This window comes from Symsagittifera roscoffensis, chromosome 4, assembly GCF_963678635.1.
Source record: "Symsagittifera roscoffensis chromosome 4, txSymRosc1.1, whole genome shotgun sequence".
In the NCBI taxonomy this organism is placed as follows: domain Eukaryota; kingdom Metazoa; phylum Xenacoelomorpha; order Acoela; family Convolutidae; genus Symsagittifera; species Symsagittifera roscoffensis.
Window position 1 is genome coordinate 61515533 of NC_087065.1, and position 27017 is coordinate 61542549.

At 34.2% G+C, this 27017-nt stretch overlaps 1 protein-coding gene and 1 pseudogene across 1 annotated transcript in view; both read right to left on the reverse strand.

Moving 5' to 3' along the window:
* The window catches only part of LOC134845134 (26S proteasome non-ATPase regulatory subunit 1-like), a 428069-nt gene that overhangs the window by 140701 nt on the left and 260351 nt on the right, over positions 1-27017 (reverse strand). The window lies entirely within an intron of this gene.
* LOC134843865 (mitogen-activated protein kinase 14-like) lies at positions 533-13485 on the reverse strand (annotated as a pseudogene).

Sequence of the window (27017 nt, forward strand, 5' to 3'; positions counted from 1 at the left end):
TGCTGGCTGCCGTAATTGAAAAAAAATTAAGTATATCAATTCGGTTGGCCTAAAAAAGGTCGACAAATCCGCAACTGCCCAACAGTAAGGTAGACAATAGCAGCCTGAAACTTTGCGGATCTGAAATTGTTTCACCAGCCATCTAGCTAGCGATTCTTTCGACGCATGATACTTTGACCTTTTGTGTGAAATAGTTTCAACCGAAACTAAATTAGAAAAATGAGCATCTTTTCCCCCCCGATTGAGTTTTGAAAACAAATCAGTTTTTAAATTCTTTACAATTTGAAAGCAATTAATTGTAAGGAAAATTCCATTCTGTGCGTATTTTCAACGGACAACCGGCTGCAGATTCGTTAAGATCTACAAGCAGTTTGTTGGTGAGCTTCTTGTGCTGGGAATGGAATGGCTGTGTCACCCTCCAGAATAGACCAAAAAAATCTTCAGGTTTATTTCAAAATGGAATAACTTCATCCAGTGGAATAGGAACTTAATGTCACGTTATAATGCCAAAATTGGTTAACAAAAGTGGGGTGAAAAATAATTTATTACAACTATAAGCAGAAGCCACTTTGCACACAATTATAAGCAATCAGATCAGTTCATTGTTTCCCCGAGGAAGTTAAAGATTGACGCTTTTATTTCCGGAATCGAGGCCAGCTTTTCGAAGGAGTCGTCGAAAGCATTTTCTGGGACTCGCTCATCATCTGGGTCATGGTAACTGAGAAAATACTTGTTAGCTATCGCTCTTTCGACATTTATTCTACTTTTCGGGTTCATCTCCAGCATATCTTCACATAACTCAATGACTATAATGCACAAAAACAATTGCCTATTCATTTCAAAAAATAATCGATTATTCAGTAAAAAAATACTCGATAAAATCTTATGACTTGCTTTAAGTTTTTGACATAAAATTTACAATTTGGCCCTATCTCAGAATAATCAACTATAAAGTAAGCTGACTTACTTTGCGAATTTCTTCCATCAAAATAGCACTTGAAGTCAACTTTCTGATAACCTTGACAAGAACTGCTCCTTTTGATGAAGCTAGCAACCTAAAACGAACACAGAAATGATGCACAGATCTTTTCGGGTCAGAAATCCCATATTCAATTTACGCAGCTGCACGACTTATGCCGCTGCTATTAAACCTTGATTCAAATTTTGAATAAGATGTGTGAAATGTCTATTTCTTCGTTATGAAAACGCAGTTTACAATTTAACGAACTGAAAACCGAGAAAAAATTACCAGCCCAGTAAAACCTTTATCGGTAAACAATTTCATCAAGCCAAGTTGATTACAGAATATTTTTGTGTCCTCAAAAAGATTTTGATCTAGTAGACATTCGATGACAAAGCCCTCAATGCTAGACAAAGCAAGCTACCAGATGTTGTTACCTCTGGGTCAAATGATTTCTCAAGTACCCTCTCTGTTGGAGTGCCACATAACCGAATGTGGTCAATCAGAAGTGCTTCTTGGCTATCGTGGTCCTGGAACATCTGCTTTCCACTCAGAAATTCCCCCAAGATGCAGCCCACTGACCACATATCCACTAAAACAAAACCGTCATAATTTGAAAAATTCCTTTTCCTCGAAACAATCTATCGGTTGTAATGTTCAATGGAGGGAAGATTATTTTCTTAGATCAATAATTATTGGACATTATATCGCGACTTATAAGAATATGTATGTCGTGAAAAGTAACAGTGAAGATATCAAAAGAGATTTCGTTTTAACATACCAGTAGTGCTGTAGAAAGATGATTTGCAGCTATCTGCAGCAATGACCTCTGGGGCCCTATAAGATAGAGTTTGCATGCGAGGGGTCATGTCAACTCTCTCCTTGCGAGAGAACCCAAAATCCACAATCTAAATTACACAACACTACTCAAAACTACAGGTAAATAATCCAAATGGATAGAAAACAGTTTTAAAATATTTAAAACAGGGCATAGTTTAAAATGACTGAACCTCCACCGAGCTAGACTTGTGCTTGGTTTACCGACCTTGGTCTTTTCATCCGATGATGAGCTGCAAGCAACACAGTATTTTGGACATAAAATCACCCGACTTCAGACAATTATTTATTTAAGTACATATGAACGCCTTGTTGAAGAACAGCTGCTTTGCATGATGAGTGCTTACTATGATGTAGCTAACTTAAAAACCAATGAATATATAGCAACAGATTTTATCCGTGAACACTATTCCCGAAAAATTGTGTCGCAGAATAGGTTCTGTACATATTTGATACTGAATTCTCATACAGTAGCGACAAAAAGGAACGAAAATCTTCACAAAGACTATTAAAAATTCACAAATAAAAACAACATGAAACAGAAAAAATAAGCCTTACAAAGAAATATTGACAAACCAGAGCGAACCAGGGCTTCTCGATTAAGAGGTTAAATGATCAATACATAAAAACGCATTTTAATTAAGCCGAAATAACTGAAAGAAATTGAGACCAAAGCCGCTATTTCCAAAAGAAACCATTTTAAAAGTCGAACAAAACTAGATCTAGTGAAATTTTCATGCTTGTTTTGAATTGTCTTGAAAAAATTTATTTCGTGGAAAACATGTCGAGCTATACAGTTAAAACTTAGCAACAGAAGCAACAAAGCATCAGAAAAAGCCGACAATACTTGATCAGAGGAGGCATGATAGTTGAGCCGAAAATTTTTTAAAATTCGTGTACGTGTTTTGAGGTGGAACTAAATTTTGTTTTCAGCTTAAAGTTTTTTGTAAACATTTAAGCTGAAAACAAATTTTAGTTCCACCTCAAAACACGTACACGAATAAAAAATTTAAGCTTATCAAACAACGCAACAGGAGGCCACTGAACCAAAATATTATTAGCTAAAATCTTTCGAACCGGCGGAAGAAAAATTGAAACAAAAAATAGGAACTTAGAAACCAAGAGTTTAAATTTACAGCCACGAAAACTAAAATCGAGTCTGAGGTTTATTGAAAACGCAGACTTGCTCAAACTACTGCTGGTTGACGAAAGTTCAGATTTGAGAAAATGACTCAATGATACTCTTCGACAAACAGTTACTTGTTCGACATAAACAGCTAGTCACAAAAGTCGAAACCTTTAGAAAAAACAGCATCATCATTGAAATTTGTTCTATTGCATCAAGTTGATACATCTCGAGACGAACTGATGGCATTTTAAGGTTGCTAATTCCCCGTTTATCATTTGAAATGGTTGTCGTTCCAAAAAAAGCAATTAAACTAATATCAAAACTTAAAATGTGCCACAAATTATGTGAAAAATGCAGAATTCTACTCCGGAATAAACAAAAAAAATCGATTACTATAAGATCAATATTTGACTAAGAAATTGCACGAACCTATCCGTCTAAAACAGATAGCGTGACAAACAGATGGCAACCTCTATCTGAAATTACTCTATGAGATAGCAAATTGGACACATCTCATCTGACATGACTAACCAGTCTCGAAATAGACCGTAAAAGCGTAATAAATTACATAAATAACTTAAGATAACACACCTCAAAGTTCTACAAAATATCTGACAAAAAATCGAAAATTATTAGATAAAAAACCAGCGCAGAAAAGTGCTAAGCTTTGTTAGTATAAAAGATACGTTTGTGAATGTCGTTTTTCAAGAATAAATCCTTGCAAAATCGACAGTTCTAGAGAATATTTCCTTCTAATTTGCATCTTGGTAAAACAATATTTGGTTTTCATTCTTTCAAAATCGACCTTTCGATCAAAAATGTTTGGAAATGCAAATTAATATATTTATTTTAGTAGTTTGACAGACTCGAGTTAGCTCTGACAAACATGATGTATTTCAAAAAAAAACTAATATGTACCGTACCTAGCATGTAGCGCGATATAGCAGTTAGAAAAGGAAAAAATGCAAGAACGTGCAAAGTGGTAATGCGAGAGTATACATAAACGTACGGAAAAACGTGAAGGATCTGTTGATAGTCGTTGAATCTGTCACAAGATATTTCCGAGTTGAGCCTCTCAAATAAAAATACGCCATTCCATTGCAATATCTAAGGCATTCAAAAAAAAATTAAGAAACAATGGAAAAATAAAACTGAAGGTAAAATTCAAAATGATCTAAGTGGTTGAACTTAAAGAGGATTAAACATCTTTTATCTAAGAGGATGAAAAACCCTGAAGTGCATCACACTACTCAAAGAATTTTGAATATCAACCAAAACATCAACTGGAAACAAAAAACGGAGACAAGGTGGTTGTAACTATCAAAAAAGAGGGGAAACTGCGCTTCGCAAACACTAGCGAGAACACGACAAAAAGTAACTTTATGAAAAGCAAAAAGAAAAAGTAGAAATAATGGGATCCTCTCTAAAAATAACTATTTAGAGCCAACAAAAATTTAAAATGATTAAAAGCGCCAACGAATAGATGAACACTTTTATTTGCGTCTTGCGTTGAAAAGAAAGTGGATATCGTAAAATGACACTGTGCTCAATCGTGTAACGAAACGAAACCTTTAAACAACTTTTAAAAAACTGGATCAATTGGTAGTTTTTTCCACTGAAAATATAAATAGAGCGTGAATAGCGTTTGAGTTTTATTCTGAAAAACTGGCATAGACTTAAATAAGTGGAAACTCACATCCTTCATAAGCATTTCTTCAGTTGCAACGCTATAAGGTCTCTAGAAAAGCAAAAACATTATTAACTAACCTTTACTACATCTTCTTCGTCAATTGTGATATTGGATGGCTTCAAATCCTAAATAAAATAGCACTATTTAAGTTATTTACAGAGAAACAACTGTTTTCCACAGGTAAAATCATGATTTGCTGTTTAAAAATACTCGCAGGTAATCATTATTACAAATGAATCCTTTAAGCAGGAGGTGTACAAGTGAAAATCAGCATTAGTAACATGATTGTGAGAGCTGAGACTGAGCTAATACTGAGCACGTTGCCATCAACAACTTTCAACAATTCAAAAATGAGCTGTACGAAAAAAATCACCTGGCTATCGTTCCCCCAAATGCCATTTTTGTACCTTTTCATCCTCCAAATGACATTTTTGTACCTTTTCAGCAGAGAGTAGAAAATAGCAGCACAGATCAGCTTAATTGAGTGATTTAAGTGAGGTTAGTCATATCAATATCTGGAGAGGAGACACGATTTTTTTAAAAAACGATAAAAAAATTGCCTTAAAAATCTTTAAATTTTCAGAATCTTTTATAATTGACACGCTTTAAATTATTTCAAGGGTGATAAAACCAACCAAAAGTGAGAAAACATGATATACTGAATGAAATGATGATATATTGTTCTCAGGTAGAGAAAATACAGAAAAGACTCTTAAGTAAATTTTTTGTGGAAAAGTTTTTTGTTCCCACAAATGGGGAGGAACTTTGTATTCCGGTGTGCTTTAATTTTTTTTATTTTCCACGCAAAACCAGGTACCACAAAAAATCATCGGATTGGGTTGAGTGATATATCATACTATAGTCCTTTCAGTTTGATTCACACGATATTAAAAAAATTTCAAACTATTTTCTAAGTGTTGAGAAAAACCAGTTTGAATTTTTGATTACTCGTCTATTTTCGAGCTAGCAAATCAAGCGAGCAGACTATTTTTTTTTCAACCGAAACAATTTGCCACAAATAATTATCGTAACGGGTGAAGTGATATATCATATTAAGGCCTTTTCAGCCTTGATTCGAGCAAAACTAAAAATTTTAAAAATTGTCCCAGGTCGAGAAAAACCGGTTTGAAGATTTCCAGTTTTAGTATAACTTCGAGCAAAAAACCAGCGAGCAGGCTTATTTTAGAGGGATACGCCATAAAAATTTAGTTTAGCTCCAGTGAATTTAATTTTTGAAATTTCTAGCGCCATTAAAATTTTCATTTGTCTTTTTTTGATTTACAAAAATTGCCCGATTTGCCTATTATACTGTTACTGTTGAAAATGTCTATCTTCTAGGTTTTTGCCAGATCCTTTTATAAAACGACACAAAAAAAAACAAAATTAATTTAAAAAAAAACACGGAAAAGCTTTTTTGTGTTTTTTGAAGAGTGTGGTCGGAACATTCTGTGCTACTTGCACAGCAACCTTGTTATTACTGCTACTGTCTTATTGCCAAACTTCAGACAAATTTTTAAATAACTCGTTGAAAATAACGGGTGTTTCAAAACAAATTGAACACAGAGGCGAAGCTGCGCTTCGCAAACACTTGCGAGAACACGACCAAAAAGCACCTCTATCAAGTGACGTAAGAAAAAGTAGAAATAAGCCTCGAATTTTCAAAAACTTCTACGAGGCTTAGCAAAAACTTCAATTGACAAAAATCTGCAATCTAGCAAATTTGAGTCCCACGCATTAATCATTCAGCCACGAATGTTTAAAATCCCCAAAAGCTACATATACTAATAATTTGCCAATTCGATGCAGCAAAAGTAGCACCAATTACAAAAAGATACAATGTTGCATGTAAAAAATCGCAAATCATGAAGCCACATTATGTATAAACTAGCATGTAACGCATCTCCGGTGCTTTGAATTTTTAACAACTCATAATAAACAACATATATTTAAAATAAGATCAGCATCCTTTGAGTGTACCCTGACAGCACCCAATTACAGTGGTGGTAGTTTCAAATTTCGAAGTTTTTTATTCAAGTTCTTTGAAAAAATTTAAAAAGAACTAAGAAACGTCACATAACGGAAACTTACGGAAAAAAGAGCAGTCACATTTGAGTGCAAGATTTGCAATTGGTGACAGTACTGTCACAAAATCCATCTACAGGTTTAGGAATTCCAAATTAATAAACTTCTCAAATTTAAGCTTTCTAAACACAATTCAAAAACCATAAAAAACTTTGTATCTCGAAGATTTTACAGACTTGTCTAGTCATATTTGGGGGCAAGATTCGCTAACCCTGAGAGTACTCTGTCAGCCCCCAACTAAAAGGTAAGGAATTTCAAGTTTTTAAAAAAGAGTTAACTCAAGTTTTCCGAAATTTTTCTTGAAAAAATCATAAAAAACGTTATATCTGAAAAACTAACAAGAATTGAGCAGTCATATTTGGAGGCACGATCCGCAACCCCTGAGAACCTGAGAATACTATGACAGCCCCCACTACAGAGTTGAGAACTCCACATTTTGAAAAAAAATAACTCGAAAACTACAAGGATTTGAGCAGTCATATTTGGAGGCAAAACTCGCAACTCCTGGGAGTACCCTGAACAAATCTCACTACAGAGATGGGAACTTCAAATTTTGTAAATTTTTTAAATCTAAGTGCTTTGAAAACTCTTGAAATAATCCTAAAAAACTTCAAAAATCGAAACCTACAAGGATTTGAGCAGTCTTATTCAGAGGCAAAATTCGCATGTCCTGAGAATACCCTCACAGTTAAAAATTACAGTAATGATATCTTCAAAGTTTTTGCATTTTTCTAAATTTAAGTTTTCTAGAAGTTTTTGAAAAATCTCGAAAACTGCCGTATCTCGTAATCTAAAAGAAGTTGGTTTTTCATAAATGGAGGCCAAACTGGCAACACCCGGGGAAACCCCGAGAGCATCCCACTATTGGTTTGCTAATTTCAAACTTGGTGAAATGAACACTGCATTTAAACTGGAAAGTCAAAAACAGTCTTAACCATTGCAATATACGATATAGCTTAAACGTGCAAGAAATCTTTTGCTAAACATGCAAAAATATTACGTTGAAAAGACTTATACATGGCGAGATAAGTAAGCCCGCATTTAAATATATAGTAGATAGTAGATTATGCAAAAAAATCCAAAAAAAATCGAGATATATTGAAGAAGAAAAATTCTGATTATTCCAAAAAAAATCGAGATATATTGAAGAAGAAAAATTCTGAAATCGAGATTTTAATAATGTTATGTTGTTTGAAACAAATAGCATTCTTCGGCTCACTTGGTGAGTTAAAAATGCATCAACTGTGTAAACTTATAACTATTCGAATGTCAAAGCTTATGTTATCAATAAGCTGTAAGGGTGCAACAAATTGCCAATCTTTTTGTATTGCCACTTCGATGCAGCAAATATTTGCGACTTAGGTTGGAAAAAAATCGTACTATAAAACTTTGCTTCGCATGTGTATAAAAAGAACAAAAAAACTCTAGGTAAAACTAAATTTATTGTTCTCAAACTATTTTTTGTTGTCTATGATATGTTATAGAAGATAAGTAGCAGTTTTAAAAAACTTATACACAGGCGAAGTGGCAATACACTTGAGGTATACAACACAATCAAAAAAATATCAGTCCAAAAAAAAACATAGAAAAAGTTTTACAAATTGAACCAAAATTTTCGTATATGTCGATGAAGGACATCTAGGGCTCAGCTAAAGGTACGTCTTGAACATTTTTGAATTTATCATACTGATGCTGGACAAAAATCTGACTTTGCCCAAAAACCCTAGTTATTTCTCTACTAAAATAAGTGAGCAGAGGGAAAAAATTTGAGATTTTGGAGTTTTCGCGAAACATACCTTTCTCTCACAAAGTAGTAACCGCTTTTGCAGGAAAAAATTGCTTCTTTCGATGGATTTTTTTTCTTAGATTTTGATAGGGTAGTTTTTAAGAAAGTTCAAAAAGTTCTAAAACATGATCAAAGTTCAAAAACTTGACTTTCCGAAACACGTAATTTTTTTAAACAAAAAAACAGGCCGTGGCCAGTAAAGTAGTGAAGATTCCCAAAATCGGGTTGCGCGATTGAACACTTAAACTGAGAATTGGCACGGTAAGTTTCGAGTAGTCAAAAGAAGCTGTCGAAGTTATAAAACCTTCACTAGTTAGAGACCATTTTTTTCTAAACAACTGGCGTAATAACTTATATACGTAAGCTTTCAACAATCTGTTGTGTCGATTAAACCAATGATATCAAATTTGGCAGGACAGTTATCGAGAAAAATCCAAAAAACGGTCAACAAATCAAATAGTGGACGTTTCCGAGAATCAAAGCTGTTTTTTTTTTAAAATGGGCGTAGTCGCTTATGCAGAAGAAATTCGCCTAATCTAAAAATTCGATTGAACCCGAAATCCCAGGGTAGTTTTCGAGAGAAGTCAAAACATTTCGAAAAATGGTCTAAGTATCAAAATTTTGACTTTTCCAGGGGTAATATTTTTTTTAGGTCCAAAAAAATTTGGGTCCAGTCGCGTATTCAAAGCCGCTTGCTACAACCAGTTCTCTGGATTGAACCCAACTCTCAGATATGGGAGGGTATTTTCCGGTAAAATTCATAAATTAAAAAAAACGCTCAAAAAATTGACTTTTCCGAGGAAGATAAGTTTTTTGTAAAAAAAATTGCGAGTGGCTGCTAATGCAGAGGAGCTTCTCACTACCCGTTATCTCAATTGAACCGACAACCTCAGGTTTAGGAGTTTAGTTTTCAATAAAAGTTAAAGATTCAAAAAACTGTCAAAAAATCAAAAAATTGACTATTCCCAGGGACATAACTTTATGTCTAAAAGTTGGGCGTAACCGCTAATGGAGTGAAACTTTTCAAGTCCGTTCTATTCACTGAAATTAAAATTTCAGATTTGCTAGGCTAGTTTTTGAGAAAACAAAAAATCAAAAATATTGGTCAAACATTCCCCCACAGATTTCGAAGGCTGTACACCAGCGGAGTATACAGGCACACAATATGTAGGCGGTCTTTCTATGGATATCCTTTTTGAAAATCGGTAGAAAAAATTTGCTTAGCAAGACATCTGAAATTCAAATTAGTAACTGAACAAAACTTACCTCTGTGCGAGGTTTGCCGGAGATTGAACTTGACAGCACGTGAGTGGAGAGAGTGCACGTGAACGAAGTCTTAGTGATTCAAGTGATTTTGTTAAACTAGTTGTCAATCCGAAATATATATATATATATACATATCTTCCAGTTTGATAACGCTAGCTAACCGCAAGCGTAAAAAAGTCTATATTCCAGTTTGTTAACGCTTGCTTATAGCACGCGTAAAAATTCGGATGTAAAATTATAGAGGCTGCGCTTCGCAAACAGTAGCGAGAACACGACAAGAATCAGCTCCTGAACTTGTAAATAACCAGCTAGGTCTCAGACTCTCACACACTAGCCTCAAACAAAGCAGAGAACAGATACCATGAAAATTCCAATGCAACAGATTATGATTATAGCAAAAGTGCCACCAAATAATGATTACTTTGTCACTAAATAATGAACACTTTCATTTCCGAGTTAGATTAGAAAAAAGTTAGAATGTTCGTACTAATACACTAACGCTCGCAAGTGTAAAAACATTTCAGCATTTATCGTAGCCTTGAAAGAATCGCATCTTAAGTTTTTATACACAGCTACTGTCACCTTTTGATCTTGAATGCGTGCCTCCATTAAGTTGCGTATTTCATTTTCACTTGTGAAATTGTATAGAAATGATCATTAGGACTTTCATTACGGAAAATTCAAGACTTTGAATAATGGTTGCAATCTTTGGTCCAGTTCTCTCAAAAATTTAACAAATTTGTCTGAGATTCATTTTCGCTATCTAATCTAGTTGACTCGTTCTTAAAGATATTTAAGGTCTAACCCTGTGGACAATTTTTGCTGCATGAAGGTACTTCAATCCTCTCAAAATCTGATACATTGGATTTCATGGTCTTCCATTTTGAGTCTATTTTTGACCTTCGATTCCAAAAATTGCCGGAGAGTATTAGGCACATATGGCATCACTAAGTAGAGGTCAATCATGGAGTTGTCAGGACAATCTGAAATGGATGAATTTTACGAGTGCTATCAGATATTGTAATTTTAATTACGGATATTCCACAAACCGCCCTATCTACAAAACTCCATATCTTGGCGCCTAAATTACATTTAAATTACAATCGCATAACACCCGTGACAATCTGTTGTTGTCCACAACATTAATTAACGGATTTTTGGAATGGTAATCTTATTTTTGGCTAATTGGCCCTTCGGATTGTTGGCCTACCACCGTTTTAACTATGGAAGATCAAATTTTGAATAAAGACGAATGATAATTCGGTATTCATGATAATCAGCCATTGCATAATGACAAAATTTTCAATGATTTGGAAGACCACTTGAAAGTATACTGTGGTGTCTAATTCAATGAGTGGTACAAATTCACCTGCAGTTGTGAAGGCATCCAGGAGATGGATCACGTTGTTGCCCTCTTGCACAAAATGCAGCAACTTGAGTTCGCGCAGTGCTCGTTTTGCATGTTCAACAGATTTATAAGGTTGATTTAATCGTTTGATTGCAACAAAATTTCCACCATTGGAACTCCATGCTTTGCTGAAAAAAACAGCGTATTTTTTCGACAAACGTCTACCATTCTTACAAACAGAGCAGTATTCAATTAATCAACAAACGAAAGTTGAGCGGTGGATTAAGGAATTCAATCAGATTGACAGGCTTTTAGAAGTCCACGGGTTTGAAATTTCAAATCCAACATTTATCAAAGCCAGTATTTAAAGAGATTTGCCTGAGCTAAATTAGAAAAATGTTGTTTTTGAAGGCATTGTATGGCCATTGAAACAAAACTTGCAAGAGATGTAAGCTTGAAAATTTCATCGGAAAAACAAGTTTTTAGCTAGGCCCTGACACAGTTTTTGTTTAACATACTAAGGAACTCAAAAATTTCTTACACTCAAAACTCAAAAAACTTATCGTAATTTTATTCGCCAAACAGGCAGGGGTCTAGTCTGGATGTTGATTATTCCAGGTTAAACTAGAGCTCACTTAATCATAAAGCCATGGCTATACTGCAAGCTCTCGGTAATTAAATCCCATTAGATACTCTAATCCAACATATGCTCAAACTTCAGCCAAGAATTCTTCAGCTAAAAGAAATTGTTTTAGAGAAATCGACGACAACGTGAAGGCAGTATTTTTTCATCTCATCGGTTGAAAACTGAAAGTTGCATTTTCTGTGTCCCACGAATGTAGAAAAGGTAGAATATTGTACCGAAATGGGGGAATACTCTTTTACAGATCCTTAGAAATAAGACAAAATACTATTCTTACCAGACTGTGCCATACGATCCATATCTGACAGCGCCCAACTGATCTCCCGCGTCTGCCAGGAGCTCGTAGCTTTTTCGTATCCGCCAAGTATCTCTAATGACTCTGTAGTTATTCCATTCTGCGTTCTCACTTGGAGAGGTGTCACATCGATTAATTTCCCTCCCTGATTGAGGTTGAAGACACTGAGGACATTCAACTTCCACAACAACCTCTTTTCCTGAAGAAAGTTGATCAATTTAAAAAACTTCAGTTGTATTTTTCCATGGTATGACACGACACGACTTGCTCTTTTGATTTTTTTTCCAAAAAAGACTGAAACCAAACGAAAGCATCAGATGTTAAAAATAATTTCGAACGTTTAGTCATATATAGAGCTGGTTTAAAATATTCGGACAAAACTTGAAATTTAAAACCCGAATTTCTCTAACTGGGCTTACTGTACACAAAAAATGATGAAAAGAACATTTTAGCAGAAATGATATGGTGCAATTTATTTTGCAAAAATTGGGCCCAATCGGATCATTTTTGGCTTTTTTCAGTCGATCAGAAATTACGCAAAAACTACAGGATCAATTACAGACAAGTTAGTCTCTTATGTAGCCCCACAAAGTTTATGATCTGTATAATATTTTTAGTTTTGTATAAATGAGTTAATTTTCCTTTGATAGCCAAAAGGTGTCATTATTTTCTATATAAAACACCAATTGTTATTAAAAACAATTTTTTTAAAGATTTTGCGGAAAGTTTTGGAGATTTTACCCCTGTTAAACTCTGTGTGGCTATATAAGAGGCTCACTCTGAAATAGATTTGCTTGCAATTGATCAATTACTTTTGGCGTAATTTTTGATCGACTGAAAAAAGCCAAAAATGATTCGATTTTGGGTAAATTTGTGGGCCCGAATTTTGCAAACTAAGTTGCACCATATTATTTCTGTTAAATTTATAACCAAAAAATGTCTTCATTATTTATTGCCAAAGTAAACGCCAATTGAAAAAACGCGTTTTGGGTTTCAATTTTTGTTCGTGTTTTTTGGATAATTTAAATCAGAAATGTACAAGGTTCCTATGATGATGGTTTTGATTTTCTCAAATGAAATGAAAAATTAGTCTCCTAACTCTCATTAGTTCAGGTGTCAAACTTTATTTCAGTGACAAATTTTGATTGTCTGTTTTTACCTTCTACAGCCGGCTGTGCTCCACTGCTCTTCGATTTAGACCTCAATTTGTAATGAGATGCCCCTTTATTTGAAGACGACGAATTGGTTTTTCTGAACTTGTGACAACATTTTGTCAACGCCGAGCAAGCTTTTAGCGAACTGCTCACTTTCTTCAAGGAAGGCCTTTTTCTTTCATCCCGCTTCGGTTTTGTCATTTGTAGCAACAGTAAGAATAGAAACATGAAGCCGAAGTTCAAAAATTTCAACAAAAAACTTCAAGAATGAAGCATAATTTACAATAAGCAAGTTATCTGAAAATATCAGCTAATTATCGGCTAATAATGATAGCAAGCAAAACAACGAAAATATTTTGATTTTAAAATTCGCTGGTGTTTTTTTCGTATTATAGTTGTCATACAATATTTGTCGTAATATTAAACTAACCAAAAGTTACACGAATACAAAGCGCGATCAACTTAGTGCAGACCTATTAGTAACTTAATGTTACAATATTGTAACAGTTCTAAATATAAAGAGTAAGAGTCGAAAATATGGCTAATATTAGAAAAGAGGTACATAGTTGGCGCTAAATAAGACGACACGAATTTTAGACTACTATTTTCCCCTCGTTATTATCACCTTTAAAAAACAGCATTATTATATATGTTAAAGCTGGAGCAATTCTAAGAAAGCTATCGCATCAACACTTTTTGGCAAACACAAACTCATTTCGAGGTCTTGCGGTTCATCTTGTGAGCTCAAGCAAGGTTCAATTTGCTTCGAAATTAAATTTTTTGTTTTTAAATCCTATCTAAGCTACCATAAAACATCAAATTTATGCAATTGCAGCCATTTTACAGATTAAAATGTTATTTTAAGGTCACGAAAAAACGTATGCTGTCTTCAAACAGTTGCCAGACACGACATAGCTGGGTAACACATTTAAATTTCCTATCAAAAGTTACAGAATTTCCGATCAGGGTAAAGCAACGCTTAGAAAAATGATATCCGGTAACCAACTTAGAGTCAACCAATAAGACAATACAGATCTCTAAAACAAAAATGGAAACCAGCCCATGTCACTAAAAGATTCATTTATTAAACTTGAGCCACCGATTAGATGGATTAATTGTTTATTGTTCAAATGGCATAAGAGCAAGCGGCAGAATAGTGATAACCGCAGTCGCACCAACGTGTTGCGAGCTTGCAAAAGGAGGGTAGGACGAAATTTATTGCCAGTTATAGCCGCAAAGCGGCCATGCGCGCCCACCGGTGACCTTAAACCGAGAGGCAGCCGAAGTAGTCTTTGACCAATTGAGAAGATTTGAGACCTGTGCAACTGCTTTTTTATTTTGAAACTATGAAACATTTTGTGAATTATGAAAACGCACCGGTGCGTAGGAGCTTAAGTTTTAAGACCAAGTTCCCGATATAATGGTAATTGTGGGTAAAAAATGGTCTGCTTATGATAGTTTGAGTTAATTAAGATGTTCTGCTCTTGGATTTGTTTGGCTCTTTAGGCATTTTGATCAGTGCGCCTCCTCCATTTTTATTGAAATACAAAAGAATATTATATTTGTTTAATTTAAAACATTAGATCTAAAATTTAATTTAAGAAAATAATCGTGACAAAAAAGATTTATAGGATCAAAAAGAAATTCATCTGATTAGAAAAACAATGATTCACACAGAGACGAAGCGGAGCTTCCCATCACTCGAGATAAAACAAAAACAAAAAAAAACGTTGATCGAAAAAAGAAAAAACTAGGCTACAAAAATTTTCGAATTTACAAAAATTCAATCTAGGCACATATGCCAATCAAAATATTTGAAAATTAAAACATGGCCAGCAGTTGAAAAGGGTCATGAACGCCCAGAAATAAAAAACAGAACACTGACTTGTGTTTCAATTTCAAAAAGATATATATGGCCTTCAAGCTCTTTGTATTTCAAAAGCAATTTAAGATTGATAATTTTTTGATAAAACTAACCCAATTTCAGAAAATTGGATCAATAGGCCAAAGTTTTAATCCGCTGGGAAATCTAAAAACTAAATCCACTTTCGAAACGAAAACTCGTTCATTTTCTTTGCGCCATATCCTCTTTCGTAGTTGGAAAGCGCGATTTTGACTACCTTGTAGCAAATGTTTTTGAATTGAAACCGAAAAAGCACATATACCTAGGACTATTCTTATTTGCAATAGTATTTATGAACGCAACGTCTAAGGCATTTTAAAGCTTTTTCCTAAAAAAAACACCAAAACCTATCAAAAAAGGATTAACTGCGTTCATGACTCAGATTTACCAACAAAACAAAACTTACGAAGAGGAAACAAAGTCTAATATCTTTGATCTTTGAGCAAATACCAGTTGAGCCGAAAAAGCATTGGTTTATTAGGAAAAGATTCAAGTACCAACCAACCCCAACCCCCCCCCCCCCCCCCCCTACCCCTCAGAAACTACAATGGACAACTCTTGCAACTGTAATAAATAAAGCAAAAAGCACAAGAAAAAAGTGAGAAGACAACTAAGCTCCGTGATGTGGCGTCTAAGCTCCGTGAAGTGGCCACTAATTCGACAAAAGTTGAGCAGACAAACGATAAAACCAAAAATCAAGTTTTACTGGAAAAATTATCAATTTCATGAAAACTACGTTAACTTTAGCCCAGTTTCATAAATAAAGTAAGATAAGCAAGTAAGATAAAGTAAGTAAGATAAGCAAGTAAGAAAAATTTTGAACGGGAAAAAAGTATAGTTCCGATTACAAGACACTTAATCTCGCAAGTGAAAATAAGAAAAAACCATATTCGAACTTTTGAATTTAAAAAAACTTTTGGCATGCAAAAATAAGCATGGGATGGGTGCACAGAACGGTTCAAAAAGCAGAACGACCTGAATAAGAAAAGCTATTTAAGCACACCATTCTCCCCCAAAACTAAATGCTTGTCGCGACTACGAGTTCTCTGAATCGCTTCATGCCAAGTCCCACGCCCACTAAAGCATAGCTGTTCAGCTTGACATGACTTTAGCGCAATAATATGTATGAACGCACATTCTATGATTAGACCTTTCTTAGAACATTTTAAGACTTTTTTCCTGCAAAACAAAAAAATCACCTATGTAGTCATGTCTCTTTTCAACGAAATTTTATGCGTTCCAACCCTTAGTTTTTAAAGCCTCAATTTACCATATATCATTTCTAGTATCTCATTTTTAGCCACAGGAGCCACTCTCCAGCATCCATTGTCCCAGTTAGTCTGAGACCCAGTCGTTTCCTTCAAAAAAATATCATACTCAACTTTCAACAAAACTGCTCGTATCAGGGCAAAACTTTGAATGTTCCAACTGCCTTTTGAGGTCTATAGAATAAGCGCTAACAAAAAGTCTATAGAAAAAAGATAGCAAAATGGAAAAAAAAAATTAAAAAAAAATTTTAGATTTTTTTCAAAAATCATCCCCACACGTTATGTAAAGCAGAAAAAGATATATTTCGCATATAGCAAACTACTAAAGACCAACAAGCATGTCTCAATGCAATTTGAAACAATTTCTACGACGGATTAAACCTCCTCCGACGCGTTAATATCACTAAATAAAAAAACTCCGTCAAACATTGCTAGTTCAAATATGGAAATTTGTCTGGAGAAAAATAAACCACCCGAGCAAAAATATTCCGTCAATTTTTTCGAAATTCGGACCAACAGGCTTGTTCAATGGTTTTGTAAGCTTTGGAAGAACACAATAGTAAATCTACGATTAATTTCCTCTCCGAGTTTTTTAAAGAAAACGTTCGCAACTATTCAGCTAGGAAACAAAAGCAGGTCAAAAATGCAAAAAACACCAACTTCGACAACAATGTTTACAGAGGCTAAGCTGCACTTCGCAAACACAAGCACCAATAATCCGTAAAAAAGCTATAGAAAATGGAAAAATATATATGATTTAACAAAAATCATCCCCTAAATCAACGGGTTTGAAGAAAACTATACTAGCTGTCTCTACTAAAAATTCAGGCAGCAAAAAATGCGCTTTAGACCTGTTATTTTTATTCAACCCAAAAACCCAGGTTTCGCAGGGTAGTTCTCGAGAAAAAAAAAACAAAAAACTTTCAAAAACTGTCAAAAAATCAGAAGTTTCCGAGGGCCATAATTCTGTAAGTCAAAAATTATTTGGCGTAACCACGTATGCAAATTTTACCCGTTGTTTAGATTGAAACAAAAAATCTCAAATATGGGGGGTTATTTTTCGGTAAAATTCCAAAAAAAAATTTGAAAAAGAACGCTAAAAAAATCAACAAAAATTGACTTTTCCCAGGACGATAACTTTGTTTGTAAAATTATGAGTGGTCGCTAAAGCAGATTAACTTCACAGTACCCGTTATCTCCATCGAACCCAAAACCTCAGGTTTTGGAGGCTAGCATTCAAAAGAATTTTAAAAAGATTCAAAAAACAGTCAAAAAATTCAAAAACTTGACTATTCCGATTACCATAATTTTATATGTTTAAATTGTTTGGGCTTAGCCGATCATGGAAGGGCTTAGCCTCTTTTCATATCTGTTTTAATCATTGAAATCAAAATCTCAGATTTGGTAGTTAGTTTTCGAGAAAACAAAAAAAAATCAGAAATCAAAAATATCAGTCAAATATTCCCCCCACAGACATTCTCGAAGACTGTAGACAAAGGGGTAAAGCAAAAAGAGAATAGGGGACTATGCAGTCACACATAAATGTAGGTGGTGGTCTTTCTATGGATACCCCTTTTTTGAAAATCAGTCCAAAGCGTCTCAAACAAAAAAAAATTAAAAGCCCAATCCCATACACTTTCACATCTATTTTTTTTCAAAAAACAGGAGATCTAAAAAAAAACAGGCCAAGTAAGACCTTTGAAATTCAAATTAGCAACTGAGCAAAACCTAGGAAGCGGAAACAAGGCTGTTAGTCTTTGAGCATACACCAGTTGAGCCGAAAAAACTGATTTTTGATGAAAAAAAAACTTTCAAAGCTTCAAGTCCCCATGAAACTACCCTACAGTAACTAGTACCCACCCAGTAGCTAAATTTGAATTTTCATGAAATTGAGCATATCAGCATCATAAGTGACTAGACTGATTTTGTTCAACTAGTTAAGTACCCGAAAAAAGTCTACATTCCGATTTGATAACGCTTGCTAATCGCCAGCGAAATTAAGCCTGAAGACATTTGAACACTTTTTCTTGGAAACAAATGAAACACTCAATCTGCAACATTTTACAAATTCAACGCAAATGGCATTTTATTCTTGAAAAAGCCTATTTTCAAGGTCTATTAAATACAAAACTTATCAAGAACTCGACAGAGAGCAATTGATCTGAGCTACCCGCTCATCTATGCAAAAATCATCTTTCAGCTTTGCTATGCATGTGGTTCTGAAAATGCTATTTGCTGTAAATTATCCTAACTGAGTGAACTGTTAAGAAACAGCTGAGCGTAAGATAATTGTCAAGCTGATCAACTCAATTTGCTGATTACTTTTTCGCCGAGAACAATTCTCATTGTGTGATTCTCTTAAGTTTTTCTTCCAAGCTCTTCTAGATAAAATCCGGACGCTGTTTAAAAATTATGCAGATTAAGACAACAGATATTTCAGACCATGAATAAAATTGTTAGCCCTTGAACCCAAAAAGTGATCCTTTCATAAAGAAGAGCTCAAAACAATTACTCTGCTTCGTTTCAATTCAAAACAGATTTTGTTCAAAATACTCCTTCTCAGTAAATATTTTAGAGATCTAATTTTGTCCACTATTGTAAAACATAGCCAACAGACAATTGGAAAAGAGTCAATGAAGTTTTTTTCTTGAGACTTATATTTTCGCTCCGTTTGCAATTTACCTATAGGAGAGCGTAATTGACAGATTTTTTAGTTCTTGGCAGGACTTTGTATTCAATTTTTTTTTTTTAAAAAGAAAAAGTAAAACAGCGGAAAAGAAAAATTTGGACATGAGCAACCTAATAAATTTTTCTGAATAACTAAAGAAAATTCACATAACTTATTTAAGTGCCTGCACTTCGTTCACTGAAACTGAAAATCTTTTTGACAAGCAACGCTTAACTTTTTTCACTGACAGCATTTCAGAAGCCGTTTCACAAATTCTTGCCGTTTCACAACAAACTAAGAATCTTGGTAATATTCTTTAGAATTATTATTCTTGCAAATACATTGGGCATCAGACAATTATTACCAAAACTCTTTATTCTATTAAAGCTTCGCCTGACTGACATATGTAAATGGCAGCTAATTAGACTGAGCACCTGACCCTCTCGAAGTTTTTGAAACCATACTGCGTTCCGCTTTTTTAAAAAAGTTTTAAATTTGAATTGTTTTAAATTCTACTCTAATCTACAAATATAAATTGAATGATATGAAATATTGTCAGCTCCAAGAGATGCTCCAGTGGAAGGTTGAGTTGAAGTATCTTCGAATTTGAAATTCCCCAATTCATTGCTAAAACATCACATCCCTGGTCAGTGATCCTGTTATTTGATTTTGCCTTGCAAAAGTTCAGATTGAAAAAATAGATAAACCAAAAAATGTTTTTTTTTTGTTATTTGTTATTTTTTTTTTTGTTATAAATTCGCTTCAGTTTTAAGCAATAACTGTTACACAGAGACAAAGCTGCTCTTCGGATACACAACCACAACACGGCAAAAGTGGCATCAAAATTACAAAAACGAGGCTCAAATACAATAAAACTTGAGCAAACCAGTACAAATAGGTGCCAGGGTAGGGTCTACGGCAAACATCCGATATTTTAAAAGTCCAGTTTCAAACTTATGTAACAATTGCGTAATAAAACGACGCAATTTTTCAAACGCAAGACAGTTCAATTAGCCGAACCCTCGATTTAAAGTCGCCGGTTCTCATTTTAAAATATTTTCACATAGTCCTGCCCTTTGTTGGCAAAATCGCAATATGTTGGCGCGACTGTGGGAGTCATTGTTCCGACCATTTGAAAAATGGCGAGGAACTTTGTATTCGGGCGTTTTAGCTTTTTTCTTTTTGTTTTCCACGCAAAATCAATTACCACAAAAAATCATTGGACTAGAAAGAGTGATGTATCATATTAAAGCCAGTTCAGTCGTGATTCGAACCACATTTAAAAAATGCCCAAAATTTGTTTTTAGTGTCGAGAAAAACCGGTTTAAAATTTGGAATTTTTCGCTTTAATTCGAGCGAAAAAAGCAAACAAGCATGCTTACAACAGCTTATTATGACTATCTTAAGCCCTAAAAACAAAATTTTAAGCAAATAAACCAAAAACTTTTCTGTTTTTCTAGTTATTTTTCTACAATTTTTTTTTGCAATTTGCCTATTTTACTATGGCTGTCGAATATGCTTAAAATTTTTCAGACATGACAGAAATAACTACACTAATCTTGGATGTTTGACATATCGGATGTTTGCACAAAACCCGTCCAGATAAATAACGATTATAAACTGGCCCCGCAAAAAGAATACAATCATGGGTTCCTCTACTCTAATCTACAAATATAAATTGAATGATATGAAATATTGTCAGCTCCAGGAGATGCTCCAGTGGAAGGTTGAGTTGAAGTATCTTCGAATTTGAAATTCCCCAATTCATTGCTAAAACATCACATCCCTGGTCAGTGATCCTGTTATTTGATTTTGCCTTGCAATAGTTCAGATTGAAAAAATAGATAAACCAAAAAATGTTTTTTTTTGTTACTTGTTATTTTTTTGTTATTTGTTTGTTACAAATTCGCTTCAGTTTTGAGCAATAACTGTTACACAGAGACAAAGCTGCTCTTCGGATACACAACCAAAACACGGCAAAAGTGGCATCAAAACTACAAACGAGGCTCAAATACAATAAAGCTTGAGCAAACCAGTACAAATAGGTGCCAGGGTAGGGTCTACGGCAAAGATCCGATATTCAAACGCAAGACAGTTCAATTAGCCGAACCCTCGCTTTAAAGTCGCCGTTCTCATTTTAAAAGATTTTCACATAGAGTCCTGCCCTTTGTTGGCAAAATCGCAATATGTTGGCGCGATTGTGAGAGTCATTGATCCGACCATTTGAAAAATGGCGAGGAACTTTGTATTCGGGCGTTTTAGCTTTTTTCTTTTTGTTTTCCACGCAAAATCAGTTACCACAAAAAATCATTGGACTAGAATCATATTAAAGCCCATTCAGTCGTGATTCGAACCACATTTAAAAAATACCCAAAAATTGTTTTGTGTCGAGAAAAACCGGTTTGAAATTTTGGATTTTTCGCTTTAGTTCGAGCGAAAAAGCAAACAAGCACGCTTACAACAGCTTATTATGACTATCTTAAGACCTAAAAACAAAATTTTAAGCAAATAAACAAGTTTTTGAAGTTTTTTAGCTCCATTTTGGAAACCAAAAACTTTTCTGTTTTTCTAGTTATTTTTCTACAATTTTTTTTTGCAATTTGCCTATTTTACTATGGCTGTCGAATATGCTTAAGCTTTTTCAGACATGACAGAAATAACTACACTAATCTTGGATGTTTGACATATCGGATGTTTGCACAGTACCCGTCCAGATAAATAACGATTATAAACTGGCCCCGCAAAAAGAATACAATCATGGGTTCCTCTAGTCGAATTTGAAACTCAGTGGAGTATATGAATTTCTGGAATTCAAATCACTTTGGATTATGCCGATTTCATAAATGTCGACATCGTCTGGGTTAAATCGCTGGTAACTAACTAAAAGAACAGTGCATTATTATCTGATTACATAATCCGGATAAGTGAGCCGAATTTTATAACAAATTCATAGTTTAACTTTAACGAAATTTCAAATCCCATATTTCATATATCACCTACAGTCAACAATCAAAGCTCTCATGAACTTTCTGTCCTTTTTTCGAAAGAAGCAGCGAGGTTTCAGTAAAGAAATAATAAGAACATAGCCAATCGAAGATTGGAAAAGAGTAATGAACGCAAGTAAAAACATGAGACTTTGTTTTAAAAAATAGATGCCCTTAAAGCTCTTTGAATTTCTAGAACGATTCATGAATAGCGCTTTTTTGATAACATTGACCCAACTTGAGAAAACTGGATCAACAGGTGAAGTTTATACTCCGCTGGAAATCTAGAAAAATAAACTCCACTTTCTAAACTAAAGATAAATCACGTATTTTCGGGTCATTTCCACGTTAGTGCAATTTACGTCTCTTTCAGCAGATAAATTTCAATTAACTCAGAAAGTGGATATATACCTATGTGCATTCATAAATGCATGAATATGTATGAAAGCACATCTGTAGTTATTAGAGACTTCTATGACTTTTTCCTAAGAAAGCAACAAACAAAAAATTGGCTGGACCTACATAGGAGTCTTCACTACAATAATTAATCTTGAAAAAGTAACTCCTGATTACGAAGAGTAAAACTTAAACTATAACTAGCAAGAAATTAAAAACAAAAATTTCCGAAATTATGAACAGTAGAAATTCAATGGTGCATCCTTTTGATTTCAACTCAAGTAGATGGTTTGAACAGTTTCTCATAAAGTGAAAACTTTTGAACCAAGCTAGAGAAACAAACAAAACTTGAACATACATAATTCAATTGAAGCTTCGCCTGACCAACATATGTAAATGGCAGTGAATTAGACTGAACACCTGACCCTCTCGAAGTTTTTGAAATAATATTGCGTTCCGATTTTAAAAAAAAATTTAAATTTGAATTGTTTTAAATTCCACTGTAATCTACAAATATAAATTGAATGATATGAAATATTGTCAGCTCCAAGAGATGCTCCAGTGGAAGGTTGAGTTGAAGTATCTTCGAATTTGAAATTCCCCAATTCATTGCTAAAACATCACATCCCTGGTCAGTGATCCTGTTATTTGATTTTGCCTTGCAAAAGTTCAGATTGAAAAAATAGATAAACCAAAAAATGTTTTTTTTTGTTATTTGTTATTTTTTTTTTGTTATAAATTCGCTTCAGTTTTAAGCAATAACTGTTACACAGAGACAAAGCTGCTCTTCGGATACACAACCACAACACGGCAAAAGTGGCATCAAAATTACAAAAACGAGGCTCAAATACAATAAAACTTGAGCAAACCAGTACAAATAGGTGCCAGGGTAGGGTCTACGGCAAACATCCGATATTTTAAAAGTCCAGTTTCAAACTTATGTAACAATTGCGTAATAAAACGACGCAATTTTTCAAACGCAAGACAGTTCAATTAGCCGAACCCTCGATTTAAAGTCGCCGGTTCTCATTTTAAAATATTTTCACATAGTCCTGCCCTTTGTTGGCAAAATCGCAATATGTTGGCGCGACTGTGGGAGTCATTGTTCCGACCATTTGAAAAATGGCGAGGAACTTTGTATTCGGGCGTTTTAGCTTTTTTCTTTTTGTTTTCCACGCAAAATCAGGTACCACAAAAAATCATTGGACTAGAAAGAGTGATGTATCATATTAAAGCCCATTCAGTCGTGATTCGAACCACATTTAAAAAATGCCCAAAATTTGTTTTTAGTGTCGAGAAAAACCGGTTTGAAATTCGAGCGAACAAAAGCAAACAAGCACGCTTACAACAGCTTATTATGACTATCTTAAGCCCTAAAAACAAAATTTTAAGCAAATAAACCAGTTTTGGGAGTTTTTTAGCTCCATTTTGGGAACCAAAAACGTTTTTGTTTTTCTAGTTATTTTTCTACATTTTTTTTGCAATTTGCCTATTTTACTATGGCTGTCGAATATGATTAAACTTTTTCAGACATGACAGAAATAACTACACTAATCTTGGATGTTTGACATATCGGATGTTTGCACAGTACCCGTCTAGATGAATAACGATTAAAAACTGGCCCCGCAAAAAGAATACTATCAAGGCTTCCTCTAGTCGAATTTGAAACTCAGCGGAGTATATAAATTTCTGGAGTTCAAATCACTTTGGATTATGCCGATTTCATAAATGTCGACATCGTCTGGGTTAAATCGCTGGTAACTAACTAAAAGAACAGTATATTATTATCTGATTACATAATCCGGATAAGTGAGCCGAATTTTATTACAAATTCATAGTTTAACTTTAACGAAATTTCAAATCCCATATTTCATATATCACCTACAGTGAACAATCAAAGCTCTCATGAACTTTGTCCTTTTTTCGAAAGAAGCAGCGAGGTTTCACTAAAAAAATATTATGAACATAGTCAATGGAAGATTGGAAAAGAGTAATGAACGCAAGTAAAAACATTAGACTTTATTTAAAAAAATAGATGCCCTTAAAGCTCTTTGAATTTTTAGAACGATTCATGAATAGCGCTTTTTTGATAACATTGACCCAACTTGAGAAAACTGGATCAACAGGTGAAGTATATACTCCGCTGGAAAGCTAGAAAAATAAACTCCACTTTCTAAACTGAAGATAAATCACGTTTTTTCGTGTCATTTCCACGTTAGTGCAATTTACGTCACTTTCAGCAGATAAATTTCAATTAACTCAGAAAGTGGATATATACCTATGTGCATTCATAAATGCATGAATATGTATGAAAGCACATCTGTAGTTATTAGAGACTTCTATGACTTTTTTCTAAGAAAACAAAAAATCGGCTGGACCTACATAGGAGTCTTCACTACAATAATTAATCTTGAAAAAGTAACTCCTGATTACGAAGAGTAAAACTTAAACTATAACTAGCAGGAAATTAAAAACAAAAATTTCCGAAATTATGAACAGTAGAAATTCAATGGTGCATCCTTTTGATTTCAACTCAAGTAGATGGTTTGAACAGTTTCTCATAAATTGAAAACTTTTGAAGCAAGCTAGAGAAACAAACAAATCTTGAACATACATAATTCAATTGAAGCTTCGCCTGACCAACATATGTAAATGGCAGTGAATTAGACTGAACACCTGACCCTCTCGAAGTTTTTGAAATAATATTGCGTTCCGATTTTAAAAAAAAATTTAAATTTGAATTGTTTTAAATTCTACTCTAATCTACAAATATAAATTGAATGATATGAAATATTGTCAGCTCCAAGAGATGCTCCAGTGGAAGGTTGAGTTGAAGTATCTTCGAATTTGAAATTCCCCAATTCATTGCTAAAACATCACATCCCTGGTCAGTGATCCTGTTATTTGATTTTGCCTTGCAAAAGTTCAGATTGAAAAAATAGATAAACCAAAAAATGTTTTTTTTTTGTTATTTATTTTGTTTTGTTATAAATTCGCTTCAGTTTTAAGCAATAACTGTTACACAGAGACAAAGCTACTCTTCGGATACACAACCACAACACGGCAAAAGTGGCATCAAAATTACAAAAACGAGGCTCAAATACAATAAAACTTGAGCAAACCAGTACAAATAGGTGCTAGGGTAGGGTCTACGGCAAACATCCGATATTTTAAAAGTCCAGTTTCAAACTTATGTAACAATTGCGTAATAAAACGACGCAATTTTTCAAACGCAAGACAGTTCAATTAGCCGAACCCTCGATTTAAAGTCGCCGGTTCTCATTTTAAAATATTTTCACATAGTCCTACCCTTTGTTGGCAAAATCGCAATATGTTGGCGCGACTGTGGGAGTCAGTGTTCCGACCATTTGAAAAATGGCGAGGAACTTTGGATTCGGGCGTTTTAGCTTTTTTCTTTTTGTTTTCCACGCAAAATCAGGTACCACAAAAAATCATTGGACTAGAAAGAGTGATATCATATTAAAGCCCATTCAGTCGTGATTCGAACTACATTTAAAAAATGCCCAAAATTTGTTTTTATTGTCGAGAAAAACCGGTTTGAAATTCGAGCGAACAAAAGCAAACAAGCACGCTTACAACAGCTTATTATGACTATCTTAAGCCCTAAAAACAAAATTTTAAGCAAATAAACCAGTTTTTGGAGTTTTTTAGCTCCATCTTGGGAACCAAAAACGTTTTTGCTTTTCTAGTTATTTTTCTACATTTTTTGCAATTTGCCTATTTTACTGTGGCTGTCGAATATGATTAAACTTTTTCAGACATGACAGAAATAACTACACTAATCTTGGATGTTTGACATATCGGATGTTTGCACAGTACCCGTCTAGATAAATAACGATTAAAAACTGGCCCCGCAAAAAGAATACTATCAAGGCTTCCTCTAGTCGAATTTGAAACTCAGCGGAGTATATACATTTCTGAAGTTCAAATCACTTTGGATTATGCCGATTTCATAAATGTCGACATCGTCTGGGTTAAATCGCTGGTAACTATCTAAAAGAACGGTACATTATTATCTGATTACATAATCCGGATAAGTGAGCCGAAATTTATTACAAATTCATAGTTTAACTTAAACGAAATTTCAAATCCCATATTTCATATATCACCTACAGTGAACAATCAAAGCTCTCATGAACTTTCTGTTCTTTTTTCGAAAGAAGCAGCGAGGTTTCACTAAAAAAATAATATGAACATAGCCAATGGAAGATTGGAAAAGAGTAATGAACGCAAGTAAAAACATTAGACTTTGTTAGAAAAAATAGATGCCCTTAAAGCTCTTTGTGTTTTTAGAACGATTTATGACTAGCGCTTTTTTGATAACATTAACCCAACTTGAGAAAACTGGATCAACAGGCAAAGTTTATATTCCGCTGGAAATCTAGAAAATAAACTCCACTTTCTAAACTAAAGATAAATCACGTTTTTTCGTGCCATTTCCACGTTAGTGCAATTTACGTCACTTTCAGCAGATAAATTTCAATTAACTCAGAAAGTGGATATATACCTATGTGCATTCCTAAATGCATGAATATGTATGAAAGCACATCTGTAGTTATTAGAGACTTCTATGACTTTTTCCTAAG